The sequence below is a fragment of the Capra hircus genome, chromosome 7 (genome assembly GCF_001704415.2).
Source record: "Capra hircus breed San Clemente chromosome 7, ASM170441v1, whole genome shotgun sequence".
Taxonomy (NCBI): Eukaryota; Metazoa; Chordata; class Mammalia; order Artiodactyla; family Bovidae; genus Capra; species Capra hircus.
Genome location: NC_030814.1, coordinates 100142979 through 100158172, shown reverse-complemented (window position 1 = coordinate 100158172; position 15194 = coordinate 100142979). Strand labels below are relative to the sequence as shown.

At 39.7% G+C, this 15194-nt stretch overlaps 2 pseudogenes; both read left to right on the top strand.

Moving 5' to 3' along the window:
* On the top strand, positions 2401-3344 carry LOC108636447 (annotated as a pseudogene).
* On the top strand, positions 11098-12125 carry LOC102170504 (annotated as a pseudogene).

Genomic DNA, 15194 nt, shown 5'->3' with positions numbered 1-15194 from the left:
AAAGGATGGATTGACATGGTGTCTGTAGAATTTACAGAGTATAGTTTGAAAAGCCCTTTGTGTGTTGAACAAAGGCCAGAAATAGCACTGGGGTATGCTCATCAGATTTATTTTAAAAATATGATGATACATAAAGTCCAAGAATAACAAACACAAGATGCCCCATAAGAAAACTGGGAAAGAGCTTGCCTCATTCCCTATAGGACAGTAAAAAACTGGTCAAATAAATGGAAAAGATTCAGGAAAAATGTCTTCTACTGTTTTATATAAAACATGTTCCACTGTTACTGTTTTCTTTTGTATATTCATTTTTGTTGGTTTATTTACTTTGCCCATTTTTCTTTTGGGATAGTCAGATATGTCAGGTTTCTTTCATTATAAAAGTATAACTGTTTTGTCAAGGTAAACATGTATTTTTCTTTTTGAAAATTATTTTTCCTGAGTGTCAAACAGCGATAACCAGAATTGGAATGTTGCCAAACAAAGGAAACTCTAATTTATCACATAGTCTCAGGGGCCATTAGAGCTTGTTAAATCTTCTACCCTCTAATGTCTGTTTCATTTTCCTCTCCTCACTCTCCCCCAGCCTCTCTTTCACACACACACACACACACACACACACACACACACACACACACACATACACATACTTTTCGTATTTCTTTAAATACAGAGCAGAAAGTGATCATAAAAATGAACCCCAAGTTTATTGGTCTATAGGCAGTCTATGAACTGGAATTTCTGGGTACTATTTATACATTTTGTAGGAGAAAGATGATCTGATCTGATCAGCTTGAGTTATGTATATATGTATATGTATAGTATACATATACATATGTATAGTTATATATGTATCTGATCAGCTTGTATATGGCGTGAGAAGGGTGGTTCTGGGTGTGAAATGTGTGGTAGGAACGTAGCCCAGGAGGACATGGTGTGAGGATGATGAGGATGATGATGATGATGATGATGTGTGTGTGTGTGTGTGTGTGTGTGTGTGTGTGTGTGTGCGAGCATGTGTGTGCTTATGCCTTGTGGAATGAGAGCAGTTCTTAAAGCAGAGGCACCTGGACTCATATATTAAGGTGCCCTATATCACAGAGCCCAGAACTCAGTCAGCAGAGGGTACTAAGGGTGGAAGATGCTTTAATTCACTGGATGCTTTTGCAACTAAATTCATAAAGTGCAAGAAACAAGCATAGGTCTTTTGTAGCAGCCATTCTCTCTCCAGGCACATATTTCTCTTGATATCATACTAGATCCTTTTCTCCCTTTCTTGAGCTTTCTGTTCAATTATCACCTTGTTTGCTGGCCTTACCTGAACATGCAGTACATGAAAATACCTCCTCAGTTCAGTTCAGTTCAGTTCAGTCGTTCAGTCATGTCCGACTCTTTGCGACCCCATGAATTGTAGCACGCCAGGCCTCCCTGTCCATCACCAACTCCCGGAGTTCACTCAGACTCACGTCCATCGAGTCAGTGATACCATCTAGCCATCTCATCCTCTGTTGTCCCCGTCTCCTCCTGCCCCCAATCCCTCCCAGCATCAGAGTCTTTTCCAATTAGTCAACTCCTTGCATGAGGTGGCCAAAGTACTGGATTTCAGCTTTAGCATCATTCCTTCCAAAGAACACCCAGGGTTGATCTCCTTTAGAATAGACTGGTTGGATCTTCTTGCAGTTCAAGGGACTCTCGAGTCTTCTCCAACATCACAGTTCAAAAGCACCAATGCTTCGGCACTCAGCTTTCTTCACATATCTAGCTTTGTTTTCTTCATACCAACTGTAATCACTTGACATATTATATAATATTTTATTTGCACATCATCTTTCACCATCACTGGATTGTGAAAACTTCCTGTTTTTAGCATCATATACTTGTTACTTATATTTGTTTAGAGGGACTTCCCAGGTGGCTCAGTGGTAAAGAATCTGCCTAACAATGCAGAAGAGGCAGGTTAGATCTCTGGGTTGAGAAGATCATCTGGAGAAGGAAATGGCAACCCACTCCAGTATTCTTGCCTGGGAAATCCCTTGGACAGAGGAGCCTGGCCAGCTACAGTCCGGGGGTCGGGGGGCAGTCTCAAAAGTGTCAGACACAGCTTAGTGATTAAACAGAAATATATGTTTTGAACATGGTTGACACTCAATATATATTCTTCAAATGTATGAAAGTATTTCTCATTACAACTGTAGAATGCATATTTCTTTGGGAATATGCTGAGAGTGGGACAAAAATGCCCAAGTAGGGATGAAACAGAATTTTTCTAAACACAAGATATTAAAAATATTTTATTGACAGCAAAATAGAAATTTTACTATTTCATCTATGAGAGTTATGCCAATTTTTGTGAAACTTAGTCATGTTATTTTCAGTTTTCTTGGTAGTCACCTCCACCACATGGAACCAGATAATAATACACAATTTTCTAAATTTTTTCTTCTGGGATTCTCAGACGATCCAGAATTGCAGCCTCTCATCTTTGGGCTTTTCCTCTCCATGTACTTTATCGCTGTGTTTGGAAACCTGCTCATTATCCTGGTCACCATCTCTGACTCCAATATCCACACACCCACGTACTTCTTCCTCTCAAACCTATCCTTTGTGAGACATCTGCTTCACTTCCACCACCGTCCCAAAGACGCTGCAGAAAATTCAGACCCAGAGCAAAGTCATAACCTAAGAAGGCTGTATCATCCAGATGTATTTTTACATTCTCTTTGCAAAATTAGATGATATTCTCTTGACAGTGATGGCCTATGGTAGGTATGTGGCCATCTGCCACCCTTGCATTACACGGTCATCATGAGCCCCTGGCTCTGTGGACTGCTGGTTCTGATATCCTGGGTGCTGATTGCCTTGTATTCCTTGCTACACAGCTTAATGGTGTTTGATTGTCCTTCTGTCCAGTTGTGCAAATCCCCTACTTTTTCTGTGAACTCAGTCAGGTGGTACAACTTGCCAGTTTTGACAACTTTCTTAATAACACAGTGATGTATTTTGAAGCTGTCCTGATGGGTGGTGGTCCTTTTGCTGGTATCCTTTACTCTTACTCTAAAATAGTTCCCTGCATGTGTAAAATATCATCAGCTCAGGGGATGAATAAAGCATTTTCTGTGTGTCCCACCTCTTGGTTGTCTCCCTATTTTATTTTACAGCCTTAGGAGTGTTCCGTAGCTCTGGTGCTACCCACACCTCACATTCAAGTACAGTTGCCTCGGTGATGTACACGTGTGGTCACACCCATGCTGAACCCTATCATCTACAGTCTGAGAAACCAAGATATAAAGGAGGCTCTAAAGAGATTATATTTGATGCCTAGCATAAAAGACCAATTATATTAGTGCTCTGGATTGTATAACTCAAAGAATTAGAATCAGAAGTTGTTCTTTGATCATAGTGAAATAAAATTTGCTCCTTGCACTTATTTCCTGAGATTTCCATTTTTCTTTTCTTTGAATTCAGCATCTTTATACAATTTTAGGAACTCTCTTATTAAGCTTTATCCTTAGTCTTATATATAGACATTAAAAATTTTTTCCTACTCCACCATTTTCTACCTTTGGATCAAAGATGTTTGGAAGTTCCATTTTTTTTTGAAGAAATATCATAGATTTATGAAGAATTTATTAGGAGTAAAGTCTTTTTACTAAAACATTTCACCTGTTGTTGTTCAGTTGCCCGGTCATGTCCAACCCTTTGTGACTCCATGGATTGCAGCACGCCAGGCCTGCCTGTCCCTCACCATCTCCCAGAGCTTGCCGAAGTTCATGTTCATTGCACTGGTGATGCCATTCAGCCGTCTCATCCTCTGATGCCCTCTTCTCCTTCTGTCCTCAATATTTCCCAGCAGCAGGGACTATTCCAATGAATCATCTGTTTGTGTCAGGTGACCAAAATACTGGAATTTCGGCTTTAGCATCAGTCTTTCCTGTGAATATTCAGGGTTGATGTCCCTTAAGACTGACTGGTTTGATCTCCTTGCTGTCTAAGGGACTATCAGGAGTCTTCTCCAGCAGCACAGTTTGAAGGCATCAGTTATTCCACATTCTGACTCTCACAACCATATGTGACCACTGGGAAGACCATAGCCTTGAATATAAGGATCTTTGTTGGCAGAGTAATGTCTCTGCTTTTCAACACACTGTCTAGGTTTGTCATTGGTTTCCTGCCAAGAAGCAATCATCTTCTGAATCCATGGCTACAGTCACTCTCCACAGTGATTTTGGAGACCAAGAGGAAGAATCTGTCACTGCTTCCACCTTTTCCCCTTCTACTTGTCATGAATTAATGGGGCTGGGTGTCATGATGTTAGTTTTTTTCCAATATTTAGTTTTAAGCTGGCTCTTTAGGAAAGCATTTAATCTACTGGCTACTTTAAAGAAGATTTTGGTAGGTATTACTTATTGCCCATTTATTAACTTGTTTTCTGATTGTGTAGTTCTCTGTTTTTCTATTTCTTTGTGTTTCTTCTCTTATGATTTAATGATTTTATTTAGTGATATGCTTGTGTTATTTTTCTTTTAGTTTTTGCTTATCTAGTGTAAATTTTTCATGTATGGTAAACAAAGTGTCTTCATATTGTCACGCGAGTGTATGTTCCTCAATTCTTTGTCTCATCACAACAAATATTTGGAGTGACAGATATTAAAGCCCCCTTGGCATTTCACAGCTCTCAGGTCTTGGATAGACCGTGTTATAGCTCTCAGGTCTCGAATGGACCATGTTATAGCTCTTAGACAAATCAGTGTTACAGCTCTATTTTATTTAGAAGATAGTAGGAAAATCCATCTTTGAGGCGTGAGGGCACGTCGATCTAAAGACACGAGGAGAAGAGCGCCCCAGTGCGCAGGAGAGAGAGAGAGAGCTTGCTTTGGCTCCTCTGTTTATCTGTTTATCTCTCCCTGGGCCTGTCCTATGTAAATTGGGCCAGCCAGGAGTGTTGTTTGTTTTACCTGAGATCCTCACTCTGGTCCTCAGACCTTCTTCTGTGTCATTTTCGTGGGCTTTTCCCTTCCTTGTCTTGTAGCCACTGCCATTTTGGACTCCTTTTCCCTGTTCTACCTACCTAACAATATGATAATCTACAGAGAAGTCTATGTTTAAAAATAAGTTGCCTTTAAGTTCATTTACATACCAATAACACTACATTTTAACTCCCTGCCCTAATTTTGTGTCTTTGAAGCCATATTTGACCCCTCCCTATTTATCCTTTCATTCTTAATTTAGCTATATTTGATTTTAGAATTTTTTTGTCTGTTAACTTTTCATACTAGCTTAAGTGATTTGATCCTCAGCCTTTTTACATGTTTGCCTTTACTAGCAGGATTTTCTCTTTCTTATAGTTTCTTACCACTTGTTATGCCTTTTCCTTTCTTTCTTAGAGAAGGTACTATATCATTCCCATGTAGAGTAGGTTTAGAATTGATAAATTCTATTAGTCTTTGCTCGTCTGAAAAGTTCTTTATCTCTCCTTCAATTCTAAATGATAATCTTGCTGGGCAAAATGCCCTAGTTTGCAGGTTTTTCCCTCGCAACACTTTAAACATATACCTTTCTGTTTGAAAGGTTGTTGAATCACGTGAAGACACCGGGATTCTTGGCCCCTGGAGGAGAAGAATTCAATCCAGGGCCAGAGATGAAGCTTGATCACTTAGAGCTTTTGTGTAATAAAGTTTTATTAAAGTATAAAGGAGATAGAGAAAGCTTCTGACATAGGCATCAGAAGAGGGCAGAAAGAGTACCCCCTTGCTAGTGTTAGCAATGAAGTTATATACTCTCCAGTGAATCCAAAGAATGTCTGGAGATTGTAAAGACCTCACCAGACCTACTCCCATAATTTACATTTTAAAATAACAGAATTAGCCAGAGGTTTAATCCAGAGACTGTCCTCAGGCAGGATACATTATTGTTATATAATCCTTGTAAAGACCAGGTCTACTCCCATAATTTACATTTTAAGATAACAGAATTAGTCAGATGGTTTAGTCCAGAGACTGTCCTCAGGCATGATACATTATTGTTATATAATCCTAAGGAATGTAGAGAAGGAAAAAAAAAGTTTGTCCTTCCTTCCTCCTTGAGAATTCCAGACCCCTCTCTCCTTGGGGACCCCTAGACTTCTTATCAACCTGCCTAGGAAATGACTCTCTCATGTTCTATCATGCAACGTTTCTCGGGAAAAAAAAAAAAAAAAAAAAAGAAATCAACTGATAAACTTCTATGTTTTCATCTTATATGACACTGTTTTACTTTTGCTGCCTTTAGAAACCCATATTTTTAACTTCGTGGTTTAAATTGCTGCATCTTGGTGTAAGTCTTTTTGCTGTCATTTTGGCGCGATGCTTTTTGCTTCTGGTAACTGAATTTGCTTTTTTATTCAGGTTTGGAAAGTTTTCAGCCACAAGTTTATCAAATACATTTTGACTACCTTCTCTTTTTTATCATTTCCTTCCTGGACACTCCAATTATGCCAGTGTTGGTGTTCTTAATGTAGTCAAACATCCCTCAAACTATTCTCATTTTTCATTTTTTTTTTCTTTTCTGACTGAGTCATCTCTGTGATTCTATATTTCAGTTAATATGCATTCTTCTGTATCACCTGCTATACTATTAATTACTTCTAATTGTTGTTCATTTCATTTATTGTAGTGTTCAGTTCTAACTAGATTTTATTTTATGGTTTCCTGTTAAAATTAGCACTGTGCTCATAAGTCTTTCTTTTCACAGAATTAAATATTTTATGGTCTTCCACTTATTAACAAAATGCACAGGGTGACTACTGAAAGTAAAACTTCTTTTGGAAGAGTCCTTGAATCCTTGTACTTTGAGAAAACGGAGTTTTATATCATCTTTACTCACACATTGATTTCCAAATGTGGTAAACTGTTTGCTTCTCTTTCGTTTGCTGTTTTTTAGGCATGATCTCTTGCTATTTCAGCTGGGAAAAATTTCTCTGTCTTTTAATTTTACCTACCTTTGTCTGTCTATCTGGAATTATGTGCCACAGTTAACTCTTGCAGTCTTGAAGTGGTGTCTTTCTGTGGGAATAGTCATATACCATTGATGTGTGCCCAGTGGCTTTGTTGGAAGAGCTGGATCTGATGTTATTACAATCCATGCCTTTCTTTTAGTGTGTACAGGTTGCAATCATCTGGCTGTGAGGTATGGAAGGTTTAGGGCTTGAGCCAGGTATGAGGTATGGCTTCCTCTAGCTTAGTGGTCATTAATGGCCTAATGGGAGGGAGGCAGGTCCCAAGTTGCTAAAGCAGATGCCCTGAGGGTCATATATGAACTGACCTTGTTCCCCCTAAATGTGTGCTTCCCCACTCCTGTACCAGCACTGTTGACCCAGAGGGGAGCAGTGCTGGAGCAAGAAGTGCTAGTGTGTGGCACTCTAGATAGGGTGGGGAAAGGACCCTGTTGGCCTGGGCAGGGCTTGAGATGAAGACTGCCTCTGATGTGCTGCCTGTGTAAGCACCATCAATGGTTGCCCGTCCCTTGCTCAGAAGCATCTTTGGGTCTGGAGCTCTTTTGTCCCTACAGGAGGGCTGCTGTTCTTGCCATGGTATGGGGCTGCAAAACAAGGGACTTGAGACATGCATGGACTTCTGGCATGGATAAGGGTGTGGGCTGTGGCATCAAGCTGTCATCAGTGATTGGTGTTGCTTCTGATGTGAAGCCCATGTAAGCACCGGTGATATATGCTGTGACCCTGCTTAAACAATGCTTCGTGTCTGAGACTCTGCTGTGACTCACAGTCAGGTGACCAAGTATCCACTAATCTTAGGCTGGGGCACACACACACACACACACACACACACACACACAAGCACACTATATAACTATATCTATATATCTGCATATATATATATATATATTGCATCTCTTGCACTGCAGGCAGATTTTTTACTGCCTGATCCACCTGTTGGATCTGCCTGCAATGCAGGGCATTTCAGTTTGATCCCTGGGTTGGGAAGATCCCGGGGGAATGGAATGGCAACCACTCCAGTATTCTTGATTAGGAAATCCCATGGACAGAGGAGCCTGGTGGGCTACAGCCATGGGGTCACAAAGACTCAGATATGACTGAACACAGCACAGATACACATATAATACACTAAGATAGTTTATGGTGCATATCAACATATAAATATCTCTCTTACAAGTACACAGATTTGCTAATGAGAGATTAAAGGGTAGCTCTTGACTTCTGATATAACTTGGAAATTTCTAATCGGCTTGAAGGAACTATGGTGATTCCATGAAGTATATTTCCATGCTTTTATTCTAAACTAGCAAAGTTATCCCCATTTTTGAAGAGGAAAATAGTAATTTTTAGAGATTTCAGTGGTTCTGTCCCTGCCACAAATCAAAGAGTTAAAGATCAGAGGGACCTAATCAAGACAAATCTTCAGTGTTACAGTTTAAGAAAACTTTTTACTTAGAGAAGTGATGACATGCTGGGAATCTTAGGGCTTTGGAAGCAAGAGAATTAAAGGGGAAGGAGTGATAAAAAATGAATTCACCTAACTTATAATGTTGTGTCTTAGGAACAGTGAATCAGACAGAAAAAAAATCCATTCTGTCCAGAAGCGTCCCCAATGGAAATCATGTAGTTAGAGGTTGGAGTAACCAAAGGAAACACGCATAATGAGCTGACACAGGAAGCTGTAAATATCACCTCTGCTGCAGTCGCTCAGCCTCTGCCACTTTGGTTGGGGAGGACCTAGTTCTTGCTTTTGAAGTTCTGCATCTGTCTGGCAACCAGTGCTTGATTTCATCACTTCCTGTTTTCTTATTTGGGGACAAAATTCTGTCTGCATCAGTAATCATTTAGGGAGGAATTTTGACTTCTACAGGGAAGAAGTGATAAAATCTGCAGGCAGGTGAGTCTGAGAGCAGGAGAGCATCAGAGAGGATGGAAGCCAAGTGTGTGTACTTGAGGTCACCTGAGGTCCAATCTATCATAACCTAGAGGCCAGAGGTCATTGTAGTTTTTTCTGGTTTTCCTAATATTAATTTACTTATATATGATCTAAAACCAAAGTGAACCTTGTACTTGAAAATGCAAGCATCAAGGTTGACAATTAAATGGTAATATTGGGAGCTCAGATGTATGGTTGTGGTGGTTTCATCAATAAGTTGTGTCTGACTCTTGCGACCCCATGGACTGTAGCCTGCCTGGCTCCTCTGTCAATGGGATTTTCCAGGCAAGAATACTGGAGTGGGTAGCCAGTTCCTTCTCCAAGGGAGCTTCCCACCCCAGGGATCAAATCTTTGTCTCCTGCCTTGACAAATGGATTCTTTGCTTTCTGAGCCACCAGGCAAATCCTTTTAGTAGGAATAGAAGGCATAAAATGCTTCCAGTATAATTAGAAAGTAGTATTATTTATGAACAGGAGGAAACAAATAGTGAAAGTCCTTAAGGAAAAGAAAACTTCTACTGTTTTATACTTCATATAAAATGTCCAATTTCTGCTGTATTTTGTCTATTTTTGATTTTAAATTGGTAGTTTATGTTCCAATTTTTTATTTTCCTCTTAGGATATTCACACTATAAGATCTTTCAAGTCATATCTATATCACTGTTTATGTCCTTGACAGAAATATATTTTTCTTTATTATTTTTTCTGCGTATCAAGGAGATGTCACTGGAGTTGGAATATTGATGAAGCAGGGGAACTTTTCTTTATTTCATTGTCTCGGTGGTCATTTGAGTTTATTGGATATTTTTCCCCTTAATGTCCAAATGTCCATTTCATTTCTCTCTTTCTTTCACTCTCACACTTTTCATTCTTTTCTAAGTACTAAGCAGAAATTGGCCATACCAAAAGTGAACTCCAAGTTTATTGTTTCATGGAAAGTTTATAAACTGGAATTTCTGGGTAACAATTATATATTCTTTCAGAGAATAATAATTTGGTCTGACTAGCCAATCTGTAAACACTTATAGCCTAAGGAGGGTGGGTCTGGGTAGCCAATGATGGTAGTAGATACAATTTTGAGTGTGTGTGTGTGTGTGTGTGTGTGTATGTGTGTGCCTTTCCTTGTGAAGGGAAAATGGTTCTTAAAGCGGAGGCACCTGAACTCATATATTAAGATGACTTATAATACAGAAGTCAGAATTCACTCAAATGATGGGACTAAGTAGGGTATTGATATAATTCATAAGATGGTTTTACAACTAAATTTATAAGGTGAAAGGAACCACGAAGTGTCAACTGTAGCAGGGAGGCCACCTTCTTCCTCAGCATCCCTAACACCATCTCTAATCACTCCCCTTCTTGATTATTCCTCTGCCCCACTGGCTTCCTTGTTTTCATTTGAACATGTGGAACAAGCATCTTCCTCAGGTCCTTTGCAGCTCCCTCTAGCAGGCTCACAGTTCTCCTGACATCACACTAGCTCCTTATCTCTCAGGAGGAAAGTATTCAAACATCATCTCATTCATTCCCTGGTCTTCCCTGAGCACTCAGGAAAAGTAACACCTCCTACCACTCTCTCTCCTATACCTGGCTTTGTTTTCTTCATAGCATCTGTCACATTCTGACATATTCTATCATATTTTGTTTGAATATCCTCATTCACCCTCCTTGGATCATGAGAGATTTTGTTTTGTTTTGTTTTGTTTTTAACACTCTGCTTATTGGCTCTATGTACTTGGAACATGGTAAGTACTAAATTAAGCTCTAGATGTATGACCTCTTTGCAAATCTGAGGAGAACTGGACAAACATTCCTAGTCAGAGATGAAATGGAGTATACCCTCAAAGGGGGCTTCCAGGTTGACTCAGTGCTAAAGAATCCTCCCACATTGCAGGAACTAGGTAGGAGATGCCTACTCAATCCCTGGGTTCTGAAGAACCCTTGGTGGAGGATATGGCAACCCACTCCAGAATTCAACCCACTTTTGGGAAACCCCATGGAGAGAGGAGCCTGGCAGGCTACAGTTCATGGGGTTGCACAGAGCTGCACATGACTGAAGGGACAGAACACACGCGCACACACCCTCAAAGAGAACTTACCTATAAATAAAGTATTAATATAAATTTCTTGAGGACCAAATAGAAATTACAGTGTTTCAGCTATGTGAAACATGCCAGTTTGTGTGAAAATTAGTCATGTTATTTTTCTTCTTCCTGGTAGTCACCTGCACCCCATGGAACCAAGTAACAACACACAAATTTCAGGATTTCTTCTTCTGGGACTTTCAAATGAGCCAGAACTACAGCCCCTCATATTTGGACTTTTCCTTACCAAGTACCTGATCACTGTATTTGGAAGCCTTCTGATCATCTTGGCTGTCAGCTCAGACTCCCATCTGCACACCCCCATGTACTTCTTCCTCTCCAACCTGTCCTTTGTAGACATCTGCTTCATCTCCACCACCATCCCAAAGATGCTGTGGAACATCCAGACCCAGAGCCAAGTCATAACCTATGAAGGCTGCATCACCCAGATGTATTTTTATATTCTCTTTGCAGAATTAGATGACATTTTCCTGAGCGTGATGGCCTATGATCGGTAGGTGGCCATCTGCCACCTTTGTTCTACATGGTCATCATAACCCCCCATCTCTGTGGACTGCTGGTTCTGATATCCTGGGTGCTGATTGCCTTGTATCCCTTGCTACATAGCTTAACCGTGCTGCAATTGTCCTTCTGTCCAGAAATGCAAACATTCCCCCCGCCCCCCCCACACACACTTTTTCTGTGAACTCAGTCAGGTGGTACAACTTGCCTGTTCTGACAACTTTCTTAATAACATAGTGATGTATTTTGCAGCTGTCCTGATGGGTGGTGGTCCTTTTGCTGGTATCCTTTACTCTTATTCTAAAATAGTTTCCTGCATATGTAAAATCATATCAGCTCAGGGAAATATAAAGCATTTTCCACCCATGTGTCCTACCTCTTGGTTGTCTCCTTATTTTATTTTACAGCTTTAGGAGTGAATCTTAGCTCTGGTGCTACCCACACCTCACATTCAAGTACAAACACCTCTGTGATGTACATTGTGGTCACACCCCTGCTGAATCCCTTCATCTACAGTCTGAGAAATCAAGATATAAAGGAGGCTCTGAAGAGATTCTACTTCATGCCAACTTTAAAAGACCAAATACCCTAGTACCCTGGGTTGCATAGCTCAAAGCCTCTGAACCAGAAATAGTGATTCTTTGACCATTGTGGAATAAAATTTGCTCCTTCTACTTCTTTCCCAGGATTTCCATTTTCCTTTTCATCTTTGGATTCAGCATCTTTATGCAATTTTAGGAAGTCTCTTTATTAAGCTTTTCCCTCAGTCTTATACATAAACCATTTTGTTTTTTCCTACTTCAAAATTTTCCTACCTTTGGGTCAAAAATGCTTGTAGATTCCATTCTTTGTTGGGGCATTATAGACTTATTAAGAATAATTACTTCTTTTTAAAAAAATTTATTTATTTTAATTGGAGGTTAATTACTTTACAATATTGTATTGGTTTTGCCATACATTGGAGAGGGCTAGGGTGGGATGATTTGGGAGAATGGCATTGAAACATGTATAATATCATATATGAAATGAATAGCCAATCCAGGTTCGATGCATGATACTGGATGCTTGGGGCTGGTGCACTGAGAATAATTAATTCTTAAATGACAGTCATCTCAAGTAATTTTTCTATTTCCCTGAAGTAATAGTTATGGTTGCATTATTCATTTAAAAATACACTTAAAACCAAGATAATTTATATTATTTTTATTACAGTTTGTTGTGTCAGTGATATAGAAAAATAACTATCGAGTTACAGGAGGATTTCTGACCATGAAGAGTCAGAACCCTTAATTTTCTTGTTCAAGGGTCAGCTTGTATGTGTGTCTCTTTCTATATACAGACATATACGGTGGCGGTTTAGTTGCTAAGTCGTGTCCAACCCTTGCGATCCCATGGACTGTAGCCCTCCAGGCTCCTCTGTCCATGGGATTCTCCAGGAAATAATATTGGAGGGGGTTGCCATTTCCTTCTCCAATACACACACACACACACACATACACACACACATACACGTATATACACACACATATATATATACATGGTCTGTTTTGACCAAAAGATCTTTCACGTGACATATTGTGTGTGTGTGTGTGTGTGTATGTGTGTGTGTGTGTGTGTATGTAACTGGTACATTTTGCTGTACAGGAGGATCTAACAACTCTGTAAGTCAACTATACTCTAAAAAAATTTGAAAATATAAAATGATAATTTTCCAGAAATCAATCTTAATGTCATGGAAGATTGTTATCTAACAAGTAGAGAATTCAATATAATGTCATGAAGTTATTCAATGCTGCTGCTGCTGCTGCTAAGTCGCTTCAGTCATGTCTGACTCTGTGCAACCCCATAGACGGCAGCCCACCAGGCTCCCCCATCCCTGGGATTCTCCAGGCAAAAACACTGGAGTGGGTTGCCATTTCCTTCCCCAATGCATTAAAGTGAAAAGTGAAAGTAAAGTCGCTCAGTCGTGCCCGACTCTTAGCGACCCCATGGACTGCAGCCTACCAGGCTCCTTCGTCCATGGGATTTTCCAGGCAAGAGTTATTCAATAAGCTGCAAGAAACCATAGGTGATTCTTCTTTGAGAGTAATCTTAGCAATGTTTTTGTATATATCTCTCCAGGAAAGGGAAATAAAACAAATGGAGTACATTTGTTTGCACAGTGAAAGAAAGCATCAATAAAACAAACTATCCATGGGAAAATATATTTATTATGTATATATCCAATAAGGGATTGTTATTTAAAAATATAAAGGATAGAATCAACTTAATATTAAAAAACAAATAACTATTAAAAGTAGGCTGAAAATATTCAATAGGCATTTTCCCAAGGAAGACATACAGATCTTCATTGAAGAATATGTGTATTTTGCAGTTTTAGGATTTGAAGTCCCATAGTAGCTCAGCTGGTAAAGAATCCACCTGCGATGCAGGAGACCCTGGTTTGATTTGTGGATTGGGAAGATCCCCTGGAAAAGGGAAAGGTTGCCCACTCCAGTATTCTGGCCTGGAGAATTCCATGGACTGTATAGTCCATGGGGTTGCAAAGAGTCAGATATGGCTGAGCGACTTTCACTTTCAGATACCTCTTCAGTCAAATGGACTGTTCATAACTTTAGGCAGATCCTTTCACTGTTTTGAGTCACATTTATGCAAGTGTAGAGTGAATTATTAATACATCATAGTGCAAACATCAGAGAATAAAGTTTTATGAAAACAAAATAAGACAATCCACATAAGATTCCAAGCTCAGTGCATGGTGCACCATTAGATGGAAACATATCATCTAACTGACATTTTTTAAAAAATGAAGCACTAAATGACACTTCTTAACTTGTATCATTAACATGAATGTCCTAGTTGATTTATTAAAATCATCATGAAGCCAATGATTATAATACTCATGTATTTATATCAAAGGAACATACTTCTATCTCTTGTTGATGAAGGGACTCCCAATTTACTAGAAATCTCAGGAGACTTTCCCACCACAGGACAATACTTTGGAGATCCTCGGAACCTGGTCAACGAAGGTTCCACAGTTTCAGATTTGGAGAAACCATTAACTCAATATTGCAGTAAGTTGGGGAATCCCTATGGACAGAGGAGCCTGGCGGACTACAGGTCGCAAAGAGTCGGACATGACTGAGTGACTAAGTGCAGCACAGCATAGCAGTGAAGCTAAAACTCTGAGAGGCAGGAAAGTTCATGGAGAAAGAGTAATAAAGACTGGATTCACCTGTCTTTCAATGTGGGCTCCAAGGAACAGAGTCTCAGCAGGAAAAAAAAAAAATTATTTCCATCCATACTAGTGGCCCTGAGGACAATGATGTGAGCAGAGGTGAGCGTAACAGTGAAAGCAGCGCCTAGTGAGCAAACACAAGGAGTTACGAATGTCTCCTCTGCAATCAGGCAGACAGGACATGCTTCCTGGTTTTCAAGTCATAAATCTGGCTACCTGAGAACTTAGGCAGCCTAAACCAGACCCAAGAGATTGCCACATATTTTCTCCTAGGTTGACTAATACATTTAAAATTGATTGATTTAATATATGAAAAGATTGGTGTCTGCTGACTCAGTGATACAAGCATCACTGTTGACAAATAAGTGATGGGAATGGAATTCCAGTCGGATGAGAATGAAGAAAGAATGGAAGCAATAA